We start from the raw sequence: 25,398 nt of genomic DNA, 5'->3' as shown, positions 1-25,398 counted from the left end.
CTCAACTTGTGTCGGCAGCAGGTTTATAAGCTGCGTGCTTCGTGTCAACACCTTAGTGCATGCAGTCGCTCTCCATTACAAGAGAGATTCCCTCAAAAATTAAACCTAGAATTACCACGCAGCCCAGCAATGCCACTCCTGAGCACACATTCAGAGAAGCGAAGAGAGAGGTTCAGACAAAACTGTCCCTCTTGATCCACAGGGGCCAAGAGTCAGGAAGAGCACTGATGCTCGTTTATGGATGAGAACGAACTGGGAGATGTGGTCCATCCACCCCGGGATGCAGCTCAGCCGTGAAGCCCTGGGCCTCCTACGACAGCGACGATGCTGGAAACCCCGTAGCCCTGGAAGAGACCCACCAGGGCGCCGCATGGCTGTACGGAGGAGGCCAACACAGAGACAAAGCAGCTTCCTGTCGTCCGGCGGGCGGGGGTAGGCGGGGGTGAGGAGCTGCCCCTGGCTGGGGCCACCTCCAGGGATCAGAGGATCCAGGAGGCAGAGCGCTGACGGCTGCACACGGTGAACGTGCAGTATTGACTGGAACTGCCCCCCAGAACCTCACAGAAAGGGGTGCACGCAGTGAACACGCGCTAATTTCCGGAATGCCCCCCAGAACCCGCCGGCAGGGGGTAGGAGAGCTGGAACAGAAACCCGGTCAGAGGGGAGGGAAGTGTCTTCAGGGCACTCCCACTCCGACCCAGAGGGAGGCTTGCCCCCGCAGCAGGCCTCCAAAAGGCCAGGAAAGCAGGTGTGCGTGAGCCCTGGGACACCCCAGCCCACTCCTCCGGCCAGGACTGGGGGCAAGCCCTCTCCAGGGCGGCCTGTTGAGGGGGTGGGGAAGGTGGGGGGAGGGGCGGTGGAGGGGCGGGGGGAGGGGCGGGGGTGGGGAAGGCGGCGGGGCGATGGGGAGACCGGAGGAGCAAGAGGCTGCTTCCCTCCCCCCACCGCGCTGTCTGGGCCCTTCTGCACCGCGAGGGACGTCACAGAGAGCTTCCTGTCTCATCTGCACAAAGGGGGTAGCAGTCTTCCTCTCAAGGGTTGCCTGTTATCAGCGCGTCACACTGAAGCTGAGACAGGGGAACTAGGAGCGCTCCGATCCTTTCACCTGTGAGTACCCAAATCCGCTATTTAAGAAGCCCAGGTATTTTACTGCAGAGGTTACATTGAGGACTGAAAGTTAACACGGCGCCTGGATTCTGACGGAAGGAGATCTAGAGGCGATGGCCTTTGTTAGCGAGCATGCCGCCCGGGGGAGAAAGCAGGAGGCCCCGCCAGGCCGGGCCCACCCCTCGGCCGTGTTCCCCGAGGGACGCGCCGACCAGGTAATGATGCTGCGGCTTTTCCGCTCGAAGCCCCCGAGGCTCAGCCCTGACTTGGACAGGCAGAAGCGCCAAGGGCTGGGGCTCAGGCAGCCCCTCGCCCAGAGCCCGGCGAGGCCCCCAGGGGAGACCCTCCGCCTCCGCGGTCCTCGAGAGCGGGTGCTGGGCTGCGGGGGGACCTGGCGGGAGCACAGAGGGGTCGGAGCAGGGGCCGTGGACCAACGGAGTCCCCGGAGTCCCCGGCAGAGCCCCTCCCTTCGGCTCGGGCCGCGGGCACCGTGGGGGCTGAGCGCCCGGGGGAGGGGCCCGGAGTCCAAGGCCACCGGTGGCTCTCGGCTCAGTGACCAAACGGGGCAAACCGAGACACCAGCCACACAGGCCCGAGTCCTCTGGTTTTAGGCCCTGACGAGGGTCTCCTTCGGTTGTTCAGGCCGCTGGTTCCGGAAGCTGGGCTCCACAAGGATGCGTGAGCTTCGTGAGTGAGGACACGGGGCCTGTGAGCCCAGAGGGGCGGTAGTTAAGGGGGCGGAGCCTGGGAAACCCCGCGGAAGGCGGAGCAGTTGGCAGGGCGCAGGGATCCCAGGGACCCGAGCCCTGCCCGGGAGGCGCCCCCACCCAGCTGTCTTCGGCCCTGCGTGCCCAGCCCCTGGGAGGCCTCGGGCAGCCCCCAACGCGCCCCTGGCTCTCCTGGCCCCCTCCAAGCTCACCACCCTGTTCCACCCTGTTCCTCCTGGCTCCCCTGGGGCTGGCGGGACCCTCCCCAGAGCTTTGTCCAGAGACGCAGCCGACTGTGAACAGAGCCTTGAAGCTCCGTGTGGACCCGTGAGAAGCCCGTTTTCTGATTGTCAGCTCCCCCCAGGGCTGAAGACGCACTTGGCCCGTGCAGCGCCGGCCCGGCCGGCTCCTCGGGAGGTGAAGCTGGTGTGGGTTTCCCGCACCCAGATGCGTCTCCTGGAGCCGAGCCCTTCCAGCCTCATGTGTGATATTTGGAGCATCAGAGGGGCGGGCTGTAAAAGTGCCCCAGCTCCACGTCTGAGAAGGAGGGCGGGGGCAGCTGAGACCCCAGGCACTCGGCCTTTCACACCTGAGCACTAGCGCCGGATCCAGGTTCTCTGGGGTCACCAGGCCCCACCGCAGGAGCTGCGCTTTCCCCAGAGTCCGGGGAGGGCCAGGCCTGGGCCCAGAGCTGAGAGCGAGAGTGGGCAGGGCGATCCCGGGATCCAGAGGAGCCACTGGGCTGCAGAGCCCGCCAGGGCCAGGTGTCTGCCTGCAACACCGTCTCCACCGGGACTGTTCCCCGGGGGCCTGTGCTGTCTGTCCACTCTCTGCTCTGCAAGCTCAACCCTCGTCACTGCCCAGTGGACGAGGAAGGTTCCCGAGAGCCTCCACCACCAGACTCCAGCAGCCTCGCCTGCAGACCAGCTTCTCTGAGCAGTCCGGTCCGTGTATCACCACTGAAGCAGTGAAGGACCCCCTGGACAGCCAGGGTGCCCATAGGGCCCGGGAGGTCATCTGCCCGGGAGTCCCAGCCGTACCTCGGGAGCCTGGGCACGAGCCAGTGGGAGGGCCCGTAGCTGCCAGCAGAGCCCCGACTTCCTGGGGGCCCACCCCCCACCTCCACCTGGAGCTGCAGCCAAACCCAGCCCAGCCCAGCCAGGGGCCCAGCGCCCAGGCAGTGGTCCTCCAGTCAACAGGACGTGCTTCCGGCCCCAGACCTGGCCCAGGCGTCCCTCACTAGAGACATGCAGCTCTCCTGTGGACCCCCGAGAGCCACACGGACGGCCAGCCCGCAGCCGCGAGGGCGGATTCTGAACTGGGAAGACATCCCTGCCTTTGATGAGGACTCGGCCCCCCTCCACCCTCCACAGCAGGGAGGCTCCCAATGAGGAGAGACCCCCCACTGCCACCCCCGCGGCGGTCACAGCCACACCAGGGGACCTTCTCTGAGCCGCTCTGCGCTGTGGCCGCCAGAGGCCAGGAACCCTCCACAGGCTGCTCGGACCAAGGAAACGCAGCCCGAGGGCTGGGATCACTGCAGGGCGTGTTCCGGGCTATTTTAAACTGAATGGTGGGTACTTTCTATAGAAGGAACAGGCGTTGACTCTTCTCTTGCTCCATGGTTTCTGCCACTAATGATGAAATCTGTCTTCAAAAATCTAAGAAAAAAATCTAATAAAACTCAGTAATAAAGCTTTGGTAGATTGTATATTTATAGCTTTCTGGGTTGGATCTCTTTTCAGAAGCTGGTGGGTTGGGTTTGTTACCATCTACACAGTAGCCTTTACGGGGCGGCTGTCACAGGAGGGGCCAGGCTCTCACACCGTGGGCTGGGCCCACCAGGTGCTCCTGGGACCCGCTGTCTGTGGGGGGGCCAACCACACGCCGTTACTCAGACACTCCTTCAGCCCTGAGTGCACTCCAGCACCTGGATCCAACCTCGAGGGCCTGGAGGGGTCTCGCAGGCCCGGGGAGGGGTCTCGCAGGCCTTGGGGTCTGTGTGCACTTGTGCTCTGCGGGGCCGGCCAACGCTGGAGTGGCTTCTTTGGGAGGCTGGGCTGATCCCTGAGAGTCCCCCGCTGCCTGCCCTCCCTGGGGTCCCCTGGACGACCCCCCTGGCCTGGCAGCACCAGCAGGACAGGCGATGGGAGGCAGGCCCAGAATCAGCTCACGGTCACACTCACCCCCAGGGAACACAGGGACGTTTGAGGGAAGGAGGCAGTCAGCCTGGAGCCCTCCGGGTCCTGCAGGGCAGCTCAAGATAGGGGCACGCTCACCTACGGGCATGGGGGTCCAGGCGGGTACCGGGGGGGTGGGCGGTCCTGCTCTCAAGGTCTGGGAGGCCTGCCCTCCCAGCAGGGCTCCCCCGGCCCAGGGTCCTCGGCGGGGGCTCCCGCAGGCTTACAGGATGTCCGGGGCCTGTTCCTCAGCGGTTGCATCTCAGCGCTCTTCCTTCTGGTTCTCTGAGGCCCCGATGCCCCTGCCATCCCCCCCGGCTCCCTGCCAGGCACTAGGAGCTAGCTGAGCCCACACACCCTTGGCCAGAGACCAGCACTTGACCGCTATTTCCAGAAACTGAAGATAGTCCCACCGTCCAACAGGGGTGAGGGCCCCCGGAAACCCCCTGGAGTTGCTCCTGACAGGGGTGACGGGCACCATCGGAAAGAAAGGCCTACACCCCCAAACCCAGTCCCGCAACAGCTTCTCAGAGTCCTGCAAGAAAGACTGGATGGTCCGGAGACGATCATGCTGGGCCCAGCTGAGCGAGGGCAGGGGACAGTCTGATCCCAGGGGACGACAGTGAGGCTTCCATGGCGTTTCTCCCGTCAGAACACCTGGGCCTCTCAGGCGGAGTGAACCGGCTCCCCGGCAGCAGGCAGCGGGGAGGACCTGACCTGGGGCTGCTCCGGGACTCCTCAGGGAGGCCGCCCCCACGCCTCCAGTTTTCATCTCCTCACTGAAGTGCCGGGGCCTCAGGCGTCAACATCACGACGTCAGGACGACAAGACAAGGGAGGAGACCTTCCCAGGAGACATCTGTGGAACCAGCTTCATCTTCTCGTCGCCGCCGCATGGGGAGGACCAGACACTTGGAGACCGAGCCTGGCTCCCCGAGGTGTGGGAAGCCTTCCACAGAGGAACCCTGAAGCGGCAAGGGCTGATTTAAAGTGACTTTTGATTTGTCACAAAACCTTTTCGGATTCTGGTTTGGAAGGCTGGGCCCCAGAGGACCACAGCTGCTAAGACTTGGATTCACACCATCTGATCGACGCGCCCGAGGCGCCCGGATCCACAGCAGTGCTTGTCCCTCATCCTGCCTCTGCCTGGCCCACCCCACGTCCGCCCAGATCCTGGTCTACACTGCCTGGCCCACCCCAGGTCCACCCGGATCCTGGTCTACACTGCCTGGCCCACCCCACGTCCGCCCAGATCCTGGTCTACACTGCCTGGTCCACTCCACGTCCACCCAGATCCTGGTCTACACTGCCTGGTCCACCCCACGTCCGCCCAGATCCTGGTCTACACTGCCTCATCCACCTCATGTCCACCTGGATCCTGGTCTGTGCTTCCTCATCCACCTCATGTCCACCTGGATCCTGGTCTACACTGCCTGGTCCACCCCAAGTCCACCCGGATCCTGGTCTACACTGCCTCATCCACCCCAGGTCCACCCGGATCCTGGTCTGTGCTTCCTCATCCACCTCATGTCCACCCAGATCCTGGTCTACACTGCCTGGTCCACCCCAGGTCCGCCCGGATCCTGGTCTACACTGCCTGGTCCACCCCAGGTCCGCCCGGATCCTGGTCTACACTGCCTGGCCCACCCCAGGTCCGCCCGGATCCTGGTCTACACTGCCTGGCCCACCCCAGGTCCGCCCGGATCCTGGTCTACACTGCCTGGCCCACCCCAGGTCCGCCCGGATCCTGGTCTACACTGCCTGGCCCACCCCAGGTCCGCCCGGATCCTGGTCTACACTGCCTGGCCCACCCCAGGTCCGCCCGGATCCTGGTCTACACTGCCTGGCCCACCCCACGTCCACCCGGATCCTGGTCTGTGCTGCTCTCATTTGTGCGGGGAGGAGGTGTCTGGGGAGCCCTGTCTCCAGCCCCATGTGGGGCAGGTGTGGGAAGTGGGGTGGGAAGTTGGAGGTTGTTCTATACAATTGGGGCTGAATTGTGCCCAAACTGCTTGGAACACGGGGAGAGACTCTGAACCTTTTTTTTTTTTTTTAATGATGTTTTAACAGTTTATTTTGAAGGTCATTTTAAAAACAAAGTTAAAGACAATCTGAAAAAAAATTGCACGGACATGGGGCAACTTTGGTTGATGCTGACTTCTCTGGGTTCTTTACTTCAGGGGTTCTGCCTGAAAGTCACGTGTCACCCGGCTCCCTCTGCAGGAGATGGTACAGACCACCCGTCACCATGAGCGGCACCAGCCGGCTCCTCAGCTCTAGGCCACGCGCACAGGTGCCTGGACCCCACACGGCGCACAGGTCGGGGGTCTGTGCCCGCTGCCCTGGGCACCTCCCTTGTTTCCTCTGACCATGGCTGGCACCGGCCACCCCAACCTGCCCTCAGCCTCGGGGAGCGCCTGCTGCTCTCAGACCCCTTACCTCTGCCCTGGGCTGCGCCTGTGCCCCCTCCCGTTCCCACCACCAGACGCTGGGGGGCTTGAGTCCCTTTGGAGAAATTTAGAGAGTGAGGCTATGAGTGTGGTATGTGAGTGTGATGTGTGGTATATGAGTGTGTAGGGTGTGACTGTGAAGTGTGGTGTGTGTGACATGTGTATGAGTGTGTAAAGTGTGAGTGTGGTGTTTGAGTGTGAACTGTGTGGTGTGTGTGAAATGTATGATATGTGAGTGTGAGGTGTGTGTGTGAGTGTGTAGGGCATAGGTGTGATGTGTAAGATGTGGGCATGTAAGGTGTGGGTCTGTTGTGTGTAAGGTGTGAGCATGGTGTGTGAATGTGAAGTGTGGTGTGTGAGTGTGAAAGGTATGGGTGTGTACAGTGTGACATGTGAGTGTGTACAGTGTGGGTGTGTACGGTGTGAGTGTTATCTGTGTGTAAGGTGTGAGTGTGGTGTGTGAATGTAAAGTGAGGTGTGTGTAAGATTTGGGTGTGTACGTTGTGGCTGGTGTGTGAATGTTTACGGTGTGAGTGTGTAATGTGAATGTGGGGTGTGAATGTGAAGTGTGGTGTGAGTGTGTAAGGTGTGATGTGGTATGTGAGTGGGTAGGGCATGCATGTGTAAGGTGTGAGCATGGTGTGTAAGTGAAGCATGGTGTGTGAGTGTGTAAGGTTTGGGAGTGTGAGGTGTGTGTGGTGTGTGTGTGTAAGGTGTGAGTGTGGTGTGTGAATGTGAAGTGAGGTGTGAGTGTGTAAGGTATGGGTGTGTATGGTGTGAGTGTGGCATGTAAGGCATGAGTGTGTAAGATGTGAGTATGTAAAGTGTGTGGTGTGTGAGTGTGAAGCATGGTGTGAGTGTGTAAGGTGTGAATGTGATGCATGAATTGTGAAGTGTGTGTGAGGTGTGTGAGGTGTGAGCATGTAAGGTTGAGAGTGTAAGGTGTGGGTGTGTATGGTGTGATTATGGTGTGTGTAAGGTGTGACTGTGGTGTGTGAGTGTGCAAGGCGTGAGTGTGTAAGGTTTGGGTGTGTGAAGCATGAGCGTGCAAGGCATGAGTGTGTAAGGCTTGGGTGTGTGGGGTGTGCATGTAGTGTGAGTGTGTAAGGTTTGGGTGTGTGAAGTGTGAGTGTGTAGGGCGTGTGTAAGGTTTGGGTGTGTGAAGTGTGTGTAGGGCATGAGTGTGTAAGGTTTGGGTGAGTGAGGTGTGAGTGTGTAAGGCGTGAGTGTCTAAGGTTTGGGTGTGTGAGGCATGAATGTGTAAGGTTGGGTATGTGAGGTGTGAGTGTAGTGTGAGTGTGTAAGGTGTGAGTGTGTAAGGGTTGGGTGTGTGAGGTGTGAGTGTAGTGTGAGTGTGTAAGGTGTGAGTGTGTAAGGGTTGGGTGTGTGAGGTGTGAGTGTAGTGTGAATGTGTAAGGCATGAGTGTGTAAGGTTTGTGTGTGAGGTGTGAGTGTGATGCATGAGTGTGTAAGGTTTGGGTATGTGAAGTGTGAGTGTGAGGTGTGAGTGTGTAAGGTTTGGGTGTGTGAGGTGTGTAATGTGTGTGTAAGGTTTGGGTGTGTGAGGTGTGAGTGTGTAAGGTTTGGGTGTGTGTGGTGAGTGTAGTGTGAGTGTGTAAGGCATGAGTGTGTAAGGTTTGGGTGTGTGAGGTGTGAGTGTAGTGTGAATGTGTAAGGCACGAGTGTGTAAGGTTTGGGTGTGTGAAGTGTGAGTGTGTAAGGTTTGGGTGTGTGCGGTGAGTGTAGTGTGAGTGTGTAAGGCATGAGTGTGTAAGGTTTGGGTGTGTGAGGTGTGTGTAATGTGTGAGTGTATAAGGTTTGGGTGTGTGAGGTGTGAGTGCAGTGTGAGTGTGTAAGGCATGAGTGTGTGAAGTTTGGGTGTGTGAGGTGTGAGTGTGTAAGGCGTGAGTGTGTGAGGTGTGTGTAGTGTGAGTGTGTAAGGTTGAGTGTGTGGTGTTGAGTGTGTAAGCTGTGAGTGTGGCGTGTGAGTGTGAAGTGAGGTGTGTGTGTAACGTGTGAGCGTGGGCACGTGCACAGACAGAAGCTCCCAGCCCCGTGGCCCCCAGCCCCGCCGGCCTCCGTGGTCTCGGGGTCCCTGTGCAGCCCCCCAAGGTGCCGGCGCTGCTTCCTCAGTGCCTCGGCCGGGCCCGCGAGCGGACGCAGAGACGGCAGAGTGAGCGAGCCCCGACCTCCAGGGGAGGAGAGGAAGACGAAGGCCGGGTCTAGCCCGGAGCTCAGTCCCGGCCCCTCCGGTCGACCAAACCGACCCTGTGACGGGGCGCCGGGCCCCACTGGTCCCCATTCCTGCCCGCTTGGCGGGAACTGTGCCCTTTGAGCCCGAAGTGCCTGTGGGCCGAGTTACAGAGGCCGCGGGGGCCTGCAGAGGCTCCCTGGCCAGCGGGCGTCGTGGTGACCTCTCCTTCAGAACCTTTTACTACGACCTTCTGAGAAGGTGCGTTTGACCAGCCGGCCCCGGGCCTGGGCAGAGAGGCGGGGATCCTGCAGCACTGCCCCCCACAGCGGTCCCAGGGCCTGACGGGCAGCGTGGGGGCTACCAGCTGGGACCCTCGCTCATGGCCGGGACCCTCTCTCACGGCCGGGACCCTCGCTCACGGCCAGGACCCTTGCTCACAGCTGAGACCCTCACTCATGGCCGGGACCCTCGCTCACGGCCGGGACCCTCTCTCACGGCCGGGACCCTCGCTCACGGCCGGGACCCTCGCTCACAGCCGGGACCCTCTCTCACGGCCAGGACCCTCGCTCACAGCTGAGACCCTCACTCAAGGCCGGGACCCTCACTCACAGCCGGGACCCTCGCTCACGGCCGGGACCCTCGCTCACCGCCGAGACCCTCACTCACAGCCGGGACCCTCTCTCACGGCCACGTGGTCCCGCGTGGCACTGCCCCTGCCCACCGGCCCTCGGGTGGGCCGTGTTCCGAGGCCAAGGACTGGCCCTTGCAGCCCTGCCCCCACGGCATCCTGGCCCGTGACGCCCACCCTTCCTGCTCAGCCAGCGCCCACCTCGTGGCCTCCTTGAGCAAGGGCCCCTCACCCAGCCCTGCTCAGCAGGCTCGGCCCCCGGGGATCTTTCTGGATGACTCCCTCCTGGAGCAGGTGACACCGTGTCCCACGGCTCGGGGAGAGGCTCAGAGAAGAACCTGTGTGACCTCCGACCCTTCCTCCTCCCAGTTGCCACCTGCTCACAGGCCTCCGGGCCCAGCCAAGCTCCCCTGAGTCCGGGAAGGGGGCCTGATCCCGTGCAGCTCCGGGTCCCCGCGCAGCTGATGAGGGGGTGTCCAAAAGCAACACCCCTCACAGACACCGCAGGACTGACACCCACCAGTAATGCACTTACTTTTTTCAAATTTCTCCTTCCTGCAGAAATAAAATGAATGCCATGTGCAGAATAAAATATTCATGCGCAGCTTTTTATTAGGTCACGAGCCAGTGAGATGAAGGATGACACTGTGCCCGAAGGCAGTGCCGTGGAGACCTTGCCCCGGGGGCTGTGGGTGTCGGTCCCGGGGCTGCCTGAGGACGCTGGCAGGCAGCCAGGACGGTGCCCGCCAGAGCGGGGCATCCGCACTGCCCAGTGCTCAAACACAACTACCCCTCAAATGCGCAGAAAGTCGGCTCCCGCCCTCGTGCAGTCCCGGCACTTCCAGAGCCGTCTGGCGTCCCCAGTGCGCTGCGCGCGTGGCGTCCTGTGGGTTACGTGCTCCCACCACGGGGGACCCACCACGGAGCTCCGAGTCACCCGGAGCCACCAGTGCAGCCCAAAGCTCCCCGCGCTGGGCCTCCGGCGAGCCCCAGCTCACCAGCCACCCCTGGTGTGAGCCCGGCCCCCCTGCGGAGTGCTTCCCCGGCAAGGGGAGTGCTCCATCCTGCGGGATCAGGACTCAGGGGTCAGGAACCCCGTCTGGGCCCTCAGACCCTGGGGCCGGCTGTGGCTGTGACAGCCGCTCCTGCCTGTGCCTACACTCGATGAGGAACATGCCTGGTACCCTCGGAGGCCTGAGGAATGAGGGCACTTGAGGAGCATCCATCTGAGTTCATGGGTCCAGAGATGTGCAGACAGGCCGGGTGTTCACATCTCTTCCCCAGGGCAGGGCAGGCAGGTAGGCACACCTCCATGGGGTGCCAGCAGCCAGAGCTGCCAGTGTGGGGGGCCCAGCGAAGGGAAGGGCCCCAGGCTTCCCGTCGGGCAGAGCCTGCCGCGTGGACCTGCAGCAGGTCCCGTGGGAGAATCACCCGGCCACAGGACCCTAGGGACCATGAGGACAGAATCATGGCCAGAGTCCTGTCTGGAGTGGAGCTCAGGAACATTCTAGTCATTTACAAAGGCCAGTAGTTTCCCTCTGCAGGTGGCCCAGCCTTGCTCAGGGCCCGGGGGGCGCTTGGGGAGGCCAGGTGACCTCAGGGGACCCTTCCACCTGAGGGCCATCCGCACAGGACCCACGTGGCCCTGGGGTTGTGGAGGCCTTCCCTGCCCCAGGGCCAGGCTGGGCTCCACCTGCGGAGCCTCAGCACGTCAGGACCACAGGGTCCTGCTCATGCCGTGGGCAGGGCAGCGGGGGCCGGGACAAGGGCCCTGTCTTCCTGCACATGCGGGCTCTGCAAGTCTCCCCGCCTTCGAGACCTGCCTTAGAGCAGTGGCCTCACCTGCGTCCGGCGCCTTGCTGGACCCCGCCGGCCCCCTGACCTTTCTGGCCCGGGTCTTGTGCCCACACCCCCCGAAGCCCCGACTCTTCAGCAGGAGGTTTCGTCTGCGGCCGGTGCTCCCACCGCCTCCCCTTCCCCAGAGGCCGAGGACAGAGGCAGGTGGGGGAGCCCGCAGCCGGGGGTCCTGTCCCTCCCGGAGCAGTTCGGTCACAGCCTGGGTGGCTCTAAGGGGCTGAGATGACAACCCACGGAGCGTGGTAGCACCTGACAAGTCTTATTTTTAAATGTGTCCACTCAGGCTGCAGAGGGGCCTTACGTAACGCAGGCCGGTGTGCTTACTAAGTTACGGTGAACCTTGGAGAGGAGAGGGGGGCGGGGAGGGGAGAGACAGGGAGAGAGCGAGCGAGGGAGGCGCCTCCAGGGCTGGTCCCGCACAGGCTGGGACCGGGCTGCCCTTGGCCACCTGGCAACAGTGTCCATCGGGGGTGGGGTCACTCTACTGGCGACAGTCAGGGTCCCCCGGAGGTGGGGTCACCTCTGGCCACCCAGAGGGCTGCCTGTGACGCCCCTAACTCGTAGGGAGAGCTCTGTCCCAGCCAGCTGGGCCCGCCCTGCTGCTCCCGGGGGGGAGCCTGTGAGTGGAGCCGGGCAATTCCTGGTGGGGCCGCTTCTCTGAAGTTGGAGAAAGCCTCTGGCACCAGTGGGCTTCTGGCCATTGGTACCCCAGCTGGTGCGGCCCCTCTGAGGCGATGGCCTGCAGGGGTCTGGGCCTCCGTCCCTGACGGAGGAGCTGGGCGTCCGGCGGGCTGGGGCCCAGTGAGGGGCTGTGCCTGAAGGTGTCACGGGCAGCAGACGCGCAGGTCTCAGTCAGCACCCCTTCAGGGCGAGGACAGATGCGCAGGGCTTGCACCCTGCTGCTTCAGCCACAGAGTCTTGACCCCAGATGGCAGCTGAAATGGGCCATGACCCGCCTCAGGACGGGCTTGGTCCCCACCGAGACACTGGTACCCCTGAGTTCAGCCCAGCCCACAGCCTTGTGTACCCAGCTCCCCCCCAAAACACGTCACTGGAGCAACAGAAACCGCTCAACCTGAAAATAAAGAGGAAATGATTTTCATAAATGAACAGAGCATAACAATATCAAGTGGCTTAACATACAGCTTATTGGAGCCTCAGAAGTTGAGCAGAAAGACACTGGGGCAGAAAAAATTTGAAGGCACAAAGGCCAAATTTCTTAAGCTTGATGAAAAACATAAATGTACAAACCCAAGAAGCCTGGCAGGGTAATACTGAGGCCATGCTCCATAGGCCCCAAATTAACCAATTATTGTAATCAATCAACCGAATAATTAATTATGCTAATTGTTTAAATTATGGTAAGATTCAGGTTTGACTTTTCCAAGCCAAGTAACTGCAGTTCCATTTTTTCTGAGCTGTTGACACAGGCACGTGATGAATTGACATATACTGCTTCCTGTTTGGCTAGTGAACTGTCCGAGGCTGCCCCCTTGGCTAATAGTTTATAGATTTTTACTGTAATTGTAGAGTTTGCAGTAGTCAGGTCCCTTCCAACAAAGTTCAAGTACAGTTTTTCTTGATGTTTCCTCCAGTGAAGGATGTCTCCTCCGGCTTCTGCACTATGGGGCGCCTGGCCTTCTGGAGGGCGCTGGAGCACAGAGCTTTGGGGGCCTGAGGGGAAGAGGCTTTGAATCCTGCGTCCGTGCCTGACAGTTGTGATCACTCAGGACAAAGACCGGCAGGGCGTCTCCTCGGGAGGCAGGGATGCGCCGGGCTCCTGATGAGCGGCGCCTCTGTCTGGTGTAGGGGTCAGGGAGTGACGAGAGCGCTTCTGTGGAAACAGAGGAGGAGCAAAGCTCAGTCACTGGAGCAGATCACAAACCCGGTTTCCCGGTCTGAGAGCGGCAGGTGGCAGACCTCCTGCATCTGAGCTCGAAGCCCCGCTCCACGGCGGGATGGACGTGGCCCCCGGCAGACCTCCTGTGTCTGAGCTCAGAGCCCCGCTCCATGGTGGGATGGACGTGGCCCCCGGCAGACCTCCTGTGTCTGAGCTCAGAGCCCCGCTCCACAGCGGGATGGACGTGGCCCCCGGCGGGTTCTCCTGTGTCTGAGCTCCAAACCCCGCTCCACGGCGGGATGGACGTGGCCCCTGGCGGGTTCTCCTGCGTCTGAGCTCAGAGCCCAGCTCCACGGCGGGATGGACGTGGCCCCTGGCAGACCTCCTGTGTCTGAGCTCAGAGCCCCGCTCCATGGTGGGATGGACGTGGCCCCCGGCGGGTTCTCCTGCGTCTGAGCTCAGAGCCCCGCTCCACGGTGGGATGGACGTGGCCCCCAGCGGGTTCTCCTGCTGCAGCTTGCCGTCTCCAACAGAATCACGGTGGTCATCACGCCCTGAGAGGCCCACCCAGAGTAGGTGGGAGGCTTACCTCACGGTGTCAGCTCCCGCGTGTGGAGAGGGGCGGTCAGGTTCTCAGCGACTCCAAGCCAGAGACGTGGAAGGGGAGCTGGGAACAGTGGTCTGGAGAGCCACGGGCAGACATTTGGGGGAACATGTGGGATGTGGGGCTCGGTCCAGTTTGCAGGGAGATGACAAAACCTCGGAGACGGCCAGTGGACTGGGTCTGGTAACAGGCATACAACCGTTTTCTATGAAACACAGTTTTCAGTAAAACCAGAACCCATTTTCACCAAGGATAATCACAGTGAGACTAATTTGTTTGCAAAATAGGTCTCGTCTCATTGAACTTGGCCCAATTATTGATACAAGTGCAGCAAGAACAGTGATTCTTTGCATAACCTCTACTCGACAGGAGCTTTAGTAGCACCAAGGAGCGTTACTGGGTCTGTGAAGGCAGTGATGAGAAATCTCAGATCAGACAATTAAAAGCCTCTCCAGGGACTCCCCTGGCGGCCCAGGGGATGAGACTCCTCGCTTCCACTGCAGGTGGTACAGGTTTCATCCCTGGTTGGGGAACTTAAGACCCTTCATGTCGTGCGGTGCAGCCAGAAAAATAAAACACAGAAAAAAAAAAACCTGTCCAGGTTAGGAAACCAAGGCAAGAACCCACCCAATTGTGTCCTTTATTATAAGGAGAACAAATTTTTATTTAATTTATATAAATCTCTATATTGCCATGAACATAAGAATATTCAGTAAGAGTTTCTGAATTCCAGAAGGATCAGGCAGGGAGGGGTTCCCCTGGTGGCTCAGAGGTAGAGAATCTGCCTGCCAACGCAGGATCCATCCCTGGGTTGGGAAAGTCCCCTGGAGGAGGAAAGGACAACCCACCCCAGTGTTCTTGCCTGGAGAATCCCATGGACATTGGAGCCTGGCGATCTACGGTCCATGGGGCAGCAGAGACTCAGACACAACTGAGAGACTGAGCATGCAGGCAGGGAGAGAGAGAGATGTCTCATTGCTTTTTATACAAAAGTCTGCTTTACCAAATTGCTGTAAGTTACAGATGAAAAAAAAAGAGAAAAGAGATGCCGCAGATCTGGAGGACTAAACATCAAAGACCCAACAGCGTGTCAAAGAAAAAGTTATAAAAATTATAATCGTCCTTATCAGTTCATTCAACTAATTCCTTCTTAAAAAAATATTTGGCTGCATCGGGTCTTCGTTGCGGCAGGTGGGTGCTTTAGCTGCGGCGTGTGTACTCCTAGTTGAGGTGTGGACAATCTAGTTCCCTGACCAGGGATCGAACACGCCGCCACCCCCCACCCCCACCGTGGGAGCCCGACGTCTCAGTCACTGCACCACCAGGGAAGTTCCAGGTAATCAGTTCTTGTTTTGCTCAATCTGAGGCTGGCTGTTTTATGAATCAGTTTCCCCCTAAGAGCTTTAGCAATTCTAAGTCCAAAGGCATGGCCTGTAAAGTTACCAGAAGCCTGTGTTCTACAGGACTTGTCAGGATTCTTTGTGATAGCCTTGCAGGTGAAGCACTGTTTCCTGCTGCTGATTAGAAACACTCTCAGAGAAAAAACAAGAGTAAAATAGTAACTGTGAACAACAAAAGCTGTAAAAGCAGGGTGGTTAAGAATCTAGTGAGAGTTCACTGTAAAGAAAATCATGTGATTGGCAAGTAAATGTGGTTATTTCTGTGACATACTTCATATTTTAAAATAATAATTGGAAATATGACTGATTACATGGACAATAAGGACATTAACAAGTTTTTAGGAATTCTGTATATTCCTTCGGAATATTAGTAACTGTGGCTCAGATGGTAAATAATCTGCCTACAATGCAGGAGACCCAGGTTCAATCACTGGGCCGGCACGATCCCCTAGAGAAGGAAATAACAACCCACTCCAGTTTTTCTGCCTGGGAAATCCCATGGAGAGAGGAGCCTGGTGGGCTATAGTCCATGGGGTTGCCAAAGAGTCAGACGTGATCGAGTGTCTGACCACACATATCACTTAGAGCCTTCTTTGATGTGAGGTTTATTCCTGGGCACTTGATCTATGTTATTGCTGTCACTGTGCTTACCGTAGACAGGGTGACTTCCCCATTTTCTCCTGACTGGCCATTTTTTAATAGAAAGTCTGGGGATTGTTACAATCAGCTCTGCGGCTGGCCTTGTGGAACCCCCTTATTTGTAACCGTGCCCCTGGAGTGTGCAGGTATGGAACCACACCACCCTGAAATACCAGTGATTCTTACCTCTTTCCTCATGTTGACCCCTCTTATTCCTTCCTTTTGTCAAATGACATCAAGGTGGTGAGGAACATTCCATTATAGTCCAGTATCCTAGAGAATCCCATGGACAGAGGAGGAGCCTGGCGGGCTACAGTCCGTGGGGTCGCAAAGAGTCGGACACGACTGAGCGACCAACACTTTGATTTTCACTTTTTCACTCCATGCCAATATAACCTAAAGAAAGTTATTAATCATTGTTTCTACTGGACAATGTTCTCCTTGTCATTTAACAGATCAAATCAGCCTCATTAGTTCAACATCCTCTCTATAAGGAGAAAGAACAAATCTGAGATTTTCCAGACACTCTGGAAAATCCCAAAGATAATTTGAGGCCAAAGAGATTCCATTCAAATTTGATTTGGGGAAGTTTGTTAAAATGTTATTTGCTCACTCATCCAACTCTTTGCCATCCATGGACTGTAGCCCGCCAGGCCTCTCTGTCCATGGAATTTTCCAGGCAAGAATACTGGAGTGGGTTGCCATTTCCTCCTCCAGGGGGTCTTCCCGACCCAGGGGTTGAACCTGGGTCTCCTGCATTGGCAGTCAGACTCTTCACCATCTGAGCCACCTTAACATGGGAACGTGGAATGTAAACCGGTGCAGCCTCTGTGGAAACAGTGCGGAAATCCCTCAACAAACTGGAAGCAGGGTGCATGCGACCCAGCAGCCCCGCCGCTGGGAGTTTATGTTGATTTATGTGACGAGGTGACTCTGGGAAGGTCCCCGAGGCTGGGGGCCGGTTTCCAGGGAACCCACCAGGAACAGAGATGGACAGCAAGACACCCACAGTGCCATAGGGCTGCTGGAGGGGGTGTGGAGCCCCCCACTCCTCACACAGTGAATCCTTGCAGGTTTGGGAGCTCTTTTACTAAAATCTTGAAATAAACTTGAATTAGGACCTCGGCCACTCCAAAGCTCTCCTTCCCCCAAACGTGGGATCGCTGTGCGGTTGGTTGAATGTTGTCCCAAAGAAGGAGTGTCCGCATCCTAGCCCCTGGTCCCCATGGACGTGACTTAATGGATATGACAAATGCGATTCACGGCCTGGAGATAAGATCGTCCTGGGTTTAGGGTGGACCCTAAATCCAGCCACTGGCGTCCTCTTGAGAGGAAAGGGAGGGGGATCTGAGACAGAGATGAGGTGGGGTGGGCATCCCGTGATGACCGGGGAGGCAGGAGGGATGTGGTCACTGGGCGGGGACGCCTGGGGCCCCGGGGGCTGGGGGAGGCGGGAAGGAGCCTCCTGGAGCCTCAGTGGGGTCAGGGCCTCGTGTGCACTTCTGCCCGGGAGGCTGTCAGCTTATGCTGGTCTGCGGGGCGGCCCGGGAGGCCGACGCGTGGACACCCGTCCCCCCGGCCCATCTCCCTTCTGACCTGAGGCTCTGGGGTGTTCCCGGAGTCACCGCATGTGGGGAAGCGTGAGGGGGAGCCTTGGGGCCACGTCCATTCAGAGGCGACTTTGTGCCCAGGAAGTGAAACCCAGCCTCCTCCCCGCCCCCCAAACCCCTAAGGACCCAGGACACCCCCAACAGGGCAGAGGGAAGGACAGACCACTTGAACAGGGGTCCGCAGAAGCCAGTGGGGCTCAGAGTCACTCGGGAGAGTGGCCTGAACAAAACTGACACACACAAAATGGGTAACAAAAAGCGCTTATATTTCCCCCTTTCAGTCGCCAGCATCCACACACTTCATTCAGTCTCCACTTTGGGAGGGAGGTCGTTTAAATTTTAATTTCAGTCTCAAGACAGAGGGCTGCTGCTCTCCTTTTTTTCTTGAAAAACATTGGGAGCGCCTCACCAAGAGAAAAGCCATGTTCTTCATCAATAATGGAATGCAGGCAAACCACTGATGCTGAATTTTTCAAGCTCTTGTGAATATTTCAGTGAATAATGAGAGACCCTCAGATGCCCATGCCTGGGCCATCGGGTGCCTGGCCGCCCTCTCCCTGACCCTCTCAATGCCATTTATTTAAAACTAAGGCCAGAGCTGGTTTCATCCCCCAATTCATTGAAGAAAGACACGGGTGCTGAAGGTGACGCCAGAGAGCCGTCTGTCACATGAGCACACTTCGGCCGTCCTCAGAGGACAGGGCGACGAGGCAGGCCTTGGGCCGGTGCAGCTGCGGGGCACGGGCCGCAGCTTCCACCTCCCCGAGTGGTCGGAGGGGCCTGGTGGAAGCTGGCACCTCCCGCCTCCCCCGGCCGGGCCACCGTCCTGCACGTGAGTCCAAACACTGCCCCCAGCCCTGCTGCCAGGAGTCAACCGTCTGTTTCCAGAATAAAACTGAGTGCACTTGGCCAGCTCTTAAACACGGGCACACACCCCTCCCTGTTGACATTATTACCGGAGTTACCCGTGACTTACAACCTAACTCGTAATTCCCTGGTGGCTTAGACGGTAAAGCGTCTGCCTACAATGCAGGAGACCCAGGTTCAATCCCTGGGTTGGGAAGATCTCCTGGAGAAGGAAATGGCAATCCACTCCAGTATTCTTGCCTGGAAAATCCCATGGACGGAGAAGCCTGGTAGGCTACAGTCCATGGGGTCGCAAAGAGTTGGACATGACTGAACGACTTTACTTTCTTTTCTTTCTTTACAACCTAACTCATCAGTTTTCCTACTCCAGGGGATCCTCCTGACCCAGGGATGGAACCCGAGTCTCCTGCATTGGCAGTCAGATTCTTTACTGTCTAAGTCACCTGGAAGCCCTTCAGTTACTTCAGGGAGGATTGATATCTTTGTAATACTGGGTCTTTCCATCCAAGAATACGGCAGTTCTTTGTTTATTTCCAGCCTTCTTTTTGGATCTTCAGTGGCATTTAAGGGCTTCCTCGGTGGTCCTAGGTAAGCAAGTGTTAGTTACCCAGTTGTGTCCGACTCTTTGCGACCCCATGGACTGTAGCCCACCAGGCTCCTCTGTCCACAGAATTCTCCAGGCAAGAATACTGGAATGGGTGGCTGTTCCCTTCCCCAGGTGGAAGCCCATTCCCTTCCTGACCCAGGTGGTAAAGAATCCGCCTGCCAATGCAGGAGACAGAGAAGTAAAGAGATGTGGGTTTGATCCCTGGGTCGGGAAATCCCTGGAGGAAGAAATGACAGCCTTCCTGCCTGGAGAATCCCCATGGACAGAGGAGCCTGGCAGGCCACAGTCCCTGGGGTCACATAGAGTCAGACACGACTGAGGGTCTGAGCACACATAGCATGTAAAGTTTTCTTTGGGAATGTCTTCCCTCTTTCATCTATCTAATGCAACATAGATGTAAATGTATAAAATGTAACAGATAACATTCCATCTATGTTATTGTGCTTACTGTAAACCGGGTCATTTCCCCATTTTCTCCTAACTGGCCGTTTTCTAATAGGAAGTCTATGGATTGTTACAATCAACTTTGCAGCTGGCCTTGTGGAACCCTCTTATTTCTAACAGTGTCCCTGGAGTGTGCAGGTATAAAACCACGCCACTCTGAAAGAGCAGTGATTTTTACCTTTTTTCTCATTTTGACCACTTCTTCCTTCCTTTTGACAAATTACGTCAAGGTGGTGTAGAACTCTGTCGTGTTCTGACTTAATCACTGTAATATCCCCCATTAAGCAGGATGCTTCCCTGATAGCTCAGTTGGTGAAGAATCCGCCTGCGATGCAGGCAACCTGGGTTCAGTCCCTGGGTTGGGAAGATCCACTGGAGAAGGGAACGGCTACCTGGAGAAGGGAAAGGCTACCCACACCAGTATTCTGGCCTGGAGAATTCCATGGACTGTATAGTTCATGGGGTCCCAAAAGTTGGACACGACTGAGTGACTTTCACTCACATATCAAGCAGGATCTTGGAAAATGCTCATTTCTACATAATTTATTTAGGGATGCCTTTTACACATCTATGGAAATAGTTATATATTTTTCTGTTTGAGCTGGTAACATGCTGATTGAGAAGAATAGATTTCCCAGTGTTAAACCATCACTGAATTCCTAGGATGATCCTACCAGCTCACGATTCAGTATTCTTTACGTGTTACTGCATTCTACTAATATTTTATTTAAGATTTTTACATTGACATTCATAAACAAGACTCGTTTGTAGTTCTTACATTTGTTCTCCCTTTGTCGAAATTGAATATCAATATTGTTCTGCCTTCATAAATATTGTCTGTAAGCTTTCCTTCTTCCGTACTCTGAAACTGTTTAAATAGCATTAATTATTGATTATGTTTAAAGCAGTTAGCATCTTTGTAATACTGAATCTTTCTATCCAAGAATATGGCAGTTCCTTCTCTTTTTTTCTAATCTTCTGGAAGTAGTGACAGAGTTACCCTTTCCTAGAAGATTCTGCACACTGTCTCTGTGAAATTGGCTAATTTTAGGGGTGGATAGTTCTTTAATAGCTTCCACTATTTCCTCTACAGCAACTTGTCCATTGAGATACCTTCTCTCTTCTGGGATAGATTGTATACTTTACATTTTTCTAGAAAAACATCCATAAAGCAAAGTACTCTCTTAGGATTTTAAATTTTAAGTCTCTATGTGGTTTATCCTTCATTTATTATTTTGTGTATTTGTGCTTCCTCAATTTTTCTTAATTAGTGACAGGCTAGCGATGTGTTGAATTTAGCTATCACTGCTTTGGTTCTTCTGTTTTCTAATTATTGTCTATTATTATCTTAATTATTTCCTTGCATTTTTCCTAGGTCATTCTTTTCTAAAACTTGGGTTGGAAGGCTAATATTATGCTTGGTTTATAATCACAAGCATTTATTTTATTTTTAAGCACTGTCTTTGGCAAGAGGGTGCACGACCTCCCCTCTGGTTATTTTGAAATACTCTATTTGACAGATTTAAGTTGTGATTTCTTCTTGAATCTGACAATTGTTTAAAGTACGTGTGCATGCTAAGTCGCTTCAGCTGTGTCCGACTCTTTGAGACCCCATGGGCCCCCAGGCTTGTCTGTCCATGGGATTCCCAGGCAAGCACACTGGAGTGGGTGGCCATTTCCTTCTCCAGGGGACCTTCCCGACCCAAGGATGGAACCTGCATCTCCCACATCCGCTGCATTGGCAGATGGGTTCTTTACAGTGCCCCCTGGGAAGCCCCTAGAATGGCTGAATTTTAGGTGTGCTTTGTCTTATGATCAGACAATTGTCTCTACCGTTTCTACTTCGGGAGACTATATTGAGGGATTTTTGGTAACCCAATTCATGATCAATAATTGAATGTTCCCTGGGTACTTGAAAAAAAAGTTGATTCTCTGTTTTCAGCAGGATGTATATATTACAGCTAGATATCTGAATCTGAGGACTCATTAATATATAAAATCTTACATTTGTCTGCTTGATATGTCCTTAACTGAGGCAGAATTAAAGTCTCCCATATTAATGTTTCTCTTCTTTCTCTATCGGTCTTTTCAGATTTGATGCTGAGCTTGGCTGGTCCCAGATGCTGTCTCCGCATCCTCCTCCTTCTCCGGCTCTGTCTCCGGCCTTTCCTCTCCGGTCTGTGTCTCGGCTTTTCCGTTCAGCCTTCCCAGGCCCCCTAACTGTGTGCCGCTTTCAACAGCGAGCAACTAGCTTTGCTTTGTGCTCCAATTTGAGTCTTTTTCATTCAACTGGAGGGTTTGGTCTCTTTATTTCTCTTGATATTAAATTGGTCTTATTACATATTTATATTTGCTTCTGTTTTATTTAATTCATATCTTTAATTTATTTATATTCTAAAATTTTATGCAAAGCTTTCTGCTTTATTATTTTTTGTCTTCTTGCTTCAGCAAATCACCCGTGACGGCCCCACCTTGGTGCTGAGGGCTCCTCCTGACACGGAGGAGGGCGTGCTTGCTGGGGACGGTCTCCTGGTTCCTGTGTGACCATGGTGTTCCGGGTGTATTCCACTCCATCGACCCCGGGCCTTCCTGTCCACCAGTCAAACTTCATGAGTAACATCTTCCTTAATTTACCAAGGGTCTGTTCTACACATTTAAATATGCTTCTAGATACATCAATTTTAAATGATTTTTTAAAAGCAGGTTTCTACCTTCTTTCCCTCCCCTCCCTTCACAACTCTCCTCTAAAATGATTTCTCTGTAACTCCTCAGCACTCACCTCTGTCCCGCGGCCCTAAGCCCCAGAGGCTTCGGGAGCCCAGGGAGGCCCAGGGAGCCCAGGCCCCCTGCTCTGGGCGAGACGCTCCTACCCCCGCCAGTCTCCCATGACTAGAGACTTCTCCTGGGCTCTTCAGGAAGGGCTCTTAGGGCCACATTTCCTGAGTTTTTGCAGCAATTTGGGTGGTAGTTTGGCTGAATGTAAAATTCTCAGTTTGAAGCTTCTGGGTAAGGCTGCCAGGTAAAACATAAGATGTCTCATTAACTTTGAATTTTAGTAAATAACAAATACTATTTTTTAGTACACATCCAAGTCATGCAGTATTTGGTCAGTGCAGTATTTTATGAGACATATTCATATAAAAAATGAACTTTTTATATGAAATTCCAGTGTAATTGGGTGTCCTCCTGTGTATGTCTGATTTTTGCTAAGTCTGCCAATTCAGTTCTAGATCAAGATAGAGGACTGGAGACACAAGCCCTCCCCCTCTTGTTAAGTCTGCACAGGTGACCTCAGGGAGGCAGACCCCAGGACAGGGACAGGACAGAGGGCAGGGCACATGGAGGGGGGAAGGGGACGAGGGGGAGGGGCACGTGTCGGGAGCTGTTATGGGGGGTCCCGCCCGTGACGAGGTCATGAAGAAAATACCGGGCAGGCAAGGCCGTCTAGGATAAGGGACCCTCCAGGTTGGCCTCAGCCTCTACCCCACCCTGTATCCTCCCCCCTTTTCTGCTGTTGTTCTTGTTTGCCCTGCTGCAAATTCTTGTGTTGCCTGCCGAGAGCTCTCCTGCTCCTCTTTCACTGAATGAGGACCAACTTAAAACTGCAATTAATAAATCTCCTGGACGCTGGTACCCTGTGAAGGGGCCAGGGATGAAGGAAATGCTTCAATTCAAACCCTTTTGCTGGCATTCTGGCTTGTTTGATAAATATGTGCTCCCATTGCACAAAATGCTCATGATTGTTCTAAACATCCTAAGCACAGTACGCTAACAAAAGAAACTATTAAGCATAGGTCCCTCCATGGGGTGAGAAAAGCCCCACAAATATTATAGCCACATATACGCCTAATAGAAAACAGTTTAGATAGAGATTAGCTGGCGACTTCTTGCAGGTAATTAACTTTTGGACTAAGAGCTTGTTTTGTGCCATATCTGCTGTTTTTGCAATCCTTTGCATTTCTGTTCTGTAAAAATGTAATCCTATCTAGTTCCCTTGGAGATGACACCTAATAGAAAGAAAATAGATTAACCACAAATAAGACAGGGTCGGCTACTGAAGTTGCTTAAAGTTGCACCAGGTGCAAGCCATAAATTGTCAACAGGCCTGAAAGCCAAAAGATATTATACATAGAGATTAACCATAAAAAAGGCCCTAATAGGCACAGAGCCCTTTGGGGGGAGTGAGTAAGCCCTATTAGAGAATACAAAAAACATTGTTTTAAAAGTGGTTATTAGATCAACGTTTGATTGATGTTAATGTGCTGAGGTTGTGCAGTGGAAACTATTGTTAATATAGTTGGAGATCTAGTAAAATAAGAGTTTAGCCCTATTGTAAAGGGCTTTATTGTAAAGAGTTTAGCCTTATTGTAAAAACAATAAGATAACTGTTAATTTTAACCAGGAGTGCTAAACAGGGGCTGCCTCTCCAGAGCCACAGAGTCTTTGTGTGTTAAACTTTTTAGATAAATTTAGCTGAGAATTTCTGCAAAAAGACTGACCTTTGTGTTAACAGGATTGTACTTCTACTATGTTACAACCTGCTGTACCATGAGACTGCCACTTTTCTGTTTTCTGCTAAGCTCAAGGCCAGAAGATAATGTACAAAAAATCTATGGGAAAAGACTCTCATAAACAAAAATATACAGAGCACACCTGGTTTCGTGAAGGACAAGCTGATATAATGTTAAACTAAGTCTGTGTGCTTATCTGCCCCTTAGAAATGTACCGACTTAGGGTATAAAGGCTATGGTGAAAAATAAAACATCTGCCAGACTCTGCTGCATACTCCTAGTCTGGTCTCTGTCTTTCTTTCTCTCTCTCTCTCCCTAGCAGACTTGGCCCTATCAAGGCCAGTCCTACGTGTCTCTCTCTCGCCGACGCCGTTCATCCTGAGGATTCCGCTGGATCCTGCTGGGGCTAGACCCCAGCAGGCATGGAGGGAGGGGGGGACATGGGAGACAGAGGGGGGAGGGGGCACAGGGGGGAGGGGGACAGGGGGAGGGGGTGGGGGGGACAGAAGGGGAGGAGGATGTGGACAGAAGGGGGAGGGGGACAGAGGGGGAGGGGTGGGGACAGAAGGGGGAGGGGGGCAGAGGAGGGGGGGATGGAGGGACAGAAGGGGGAGGGGGACAGAAGGGGAGGGGGGATGGTGACAGAAGGGGGAGGGGGCAGAAGGGGGAGGGGGACGGGGAGGGGGACATGGGGGACAGTGGGGGTGGGGGACAGAGTGGGGAGGGGCACAGAGGGGGTAAGGGGGACAAAGAGGGGAGGGGGCAGGGGGCAGAGGGGGCGGGCCGGGCTCTGGAAAGGGGAGGTCAGGCCTCACGGGCACCCCTGAGTCCCCCCTGAGTCCCCCCTGAGCAGCGGGCTCCATGCTCGGCCTGGCCACATGGTTCCTTCTTGGGAAAAGATGCAGCCAAGGGCCCTGGCCCAAGATTGCCGGCAGCTGGCTGGCCAGGGGGCAGGTCAGGGGTAAGGATGGCCCTCTGGGACCATTGAGGAATGGGCTCGGCCAGAAGCAAAGGGCGTGTGATCTCCTGGAGGCGCTGCCGGATCAGGGTGCGGAGCACGTGAACAGGAGCCCCAGGCCCCACCGATCTGAGGACGGGAATCTCCAGGGGGGCCCAGAAACTGTGGGGCCAGATTTATAACAAACCTCGGCCAGATCACACCTGAGGCTCAACTCCGACCCACAACCTCAGCGTCCAGACCAAACCCGCCAGGACTGTCACCTTCCCCCATCCAGCTCTGACCCACCAGGAAGGTCACAGGCTCCCCAACTCATCTCGAGGGCGCAGCCTCCCGGGGCCCCCAAGCCCGTCCCACTGGGAGGCCTTTCACCCCCACGCTTGCCTTTAGGTCTCCTCCAAACCACGGTGACCTGAACCCACTTCATTGCACCCCGGGATCCACCCTCTGTGCCCACCTGGGGTCTCTGGTGACGTCCACGTCTAGGGGCCAGAGAAAGGAGGCACCTGTGCCCCCCTGGTTCCTGGGCTGAGGCTGCCTGGGTCCTACTGGCTGGTGATGGGGGCAGGGCAGGCAGCCAGTCCCTCCCAAATCCTGGCTACCCAGACCGGAGTGACCACTCTTGGGGGCCGATGAATGTCCTGGTGGGTTGGGGTCTGTGCAGGGCCCACGGAGCCAGCTGGGTCACTATTGCTGTACCTTTCTTTTTTTTTAAAAAAAAAAAAAAAAGCAAAGTAATAACAACAACGAAATCTCTAAAGCAATTGATAATTGAATAAAGAAAAAAATCAAAGGA

The 25,398-nt window shown here is 55.4% G+C and overlaps 1 protein-coding gene, 1 long non-coding RNA gene and 1 other non-coding gene across 4 annotated transcripts in view; 2 read left to right on the top strand and 1 right to left on the bottom strand.

The window, feature by feature from the left end:
- The first annotated feature begins 482 nt into the window (after positions 1–482).
- LOC122709003 lies at positions 483–3,508 on the top strand. The gene is made up of 3 exons (XR_006345380.1): positions 483–748; positions 1,014–1,322; positions 1,750–3,508. It is a non-coding gene; the product is annotated as an uncharacterized LOC122709003 (long non-coding RNA).
- An 8,837-nt stretch (positions 3,509–12,345) lies between these two features.
- The window catches only part of LOC122709072 (homeobox protein Hox-B4-like), a 32,035-nt gene continuing 18,982 nt past the window's right edge, over positions 12,346–25,398 (bottom strand). The window contains exon 4 of one of the 2 annotated variants that reach the window (XR_006345408.1): positions 12,346–12,956. The gene's annotated coding sequence lies outside the window, so the exon portion shown is untranslated. Of the gene's footprint in view, positions 12,957–13,953; positions 13,969–25,398 lie in introns of those variants that run through there. The other variant, XR_006345407.1, reaches the window with a different exon arrangement.
- Positions 18,207–18,278, top strand: TRNAC-ACA. The gene has a single exon. It is a non-coding gene; the product is annotated as a tRNA-Cys (tRNA).

The sequence above is a fragment of the Cervus elaphus genome, chromosome 15 (assembly GCF_910594005.1).
Source record: "Cervus elaphus chromosome 15, mCerEla1.1, whole genome shotgun sequence".
Classification (NCBI taxonomy): domain Eukaryota; kingdom Metazoa; phylum Chordata; class Mammalia; order Artiodactyla; family Cervidae; genus Cervus; species Cervus elaphus.
Note: the sequence above shows the minus strand (reverse complement) of the source record. Positions and strands in the feature narration are given on the sequence as shown.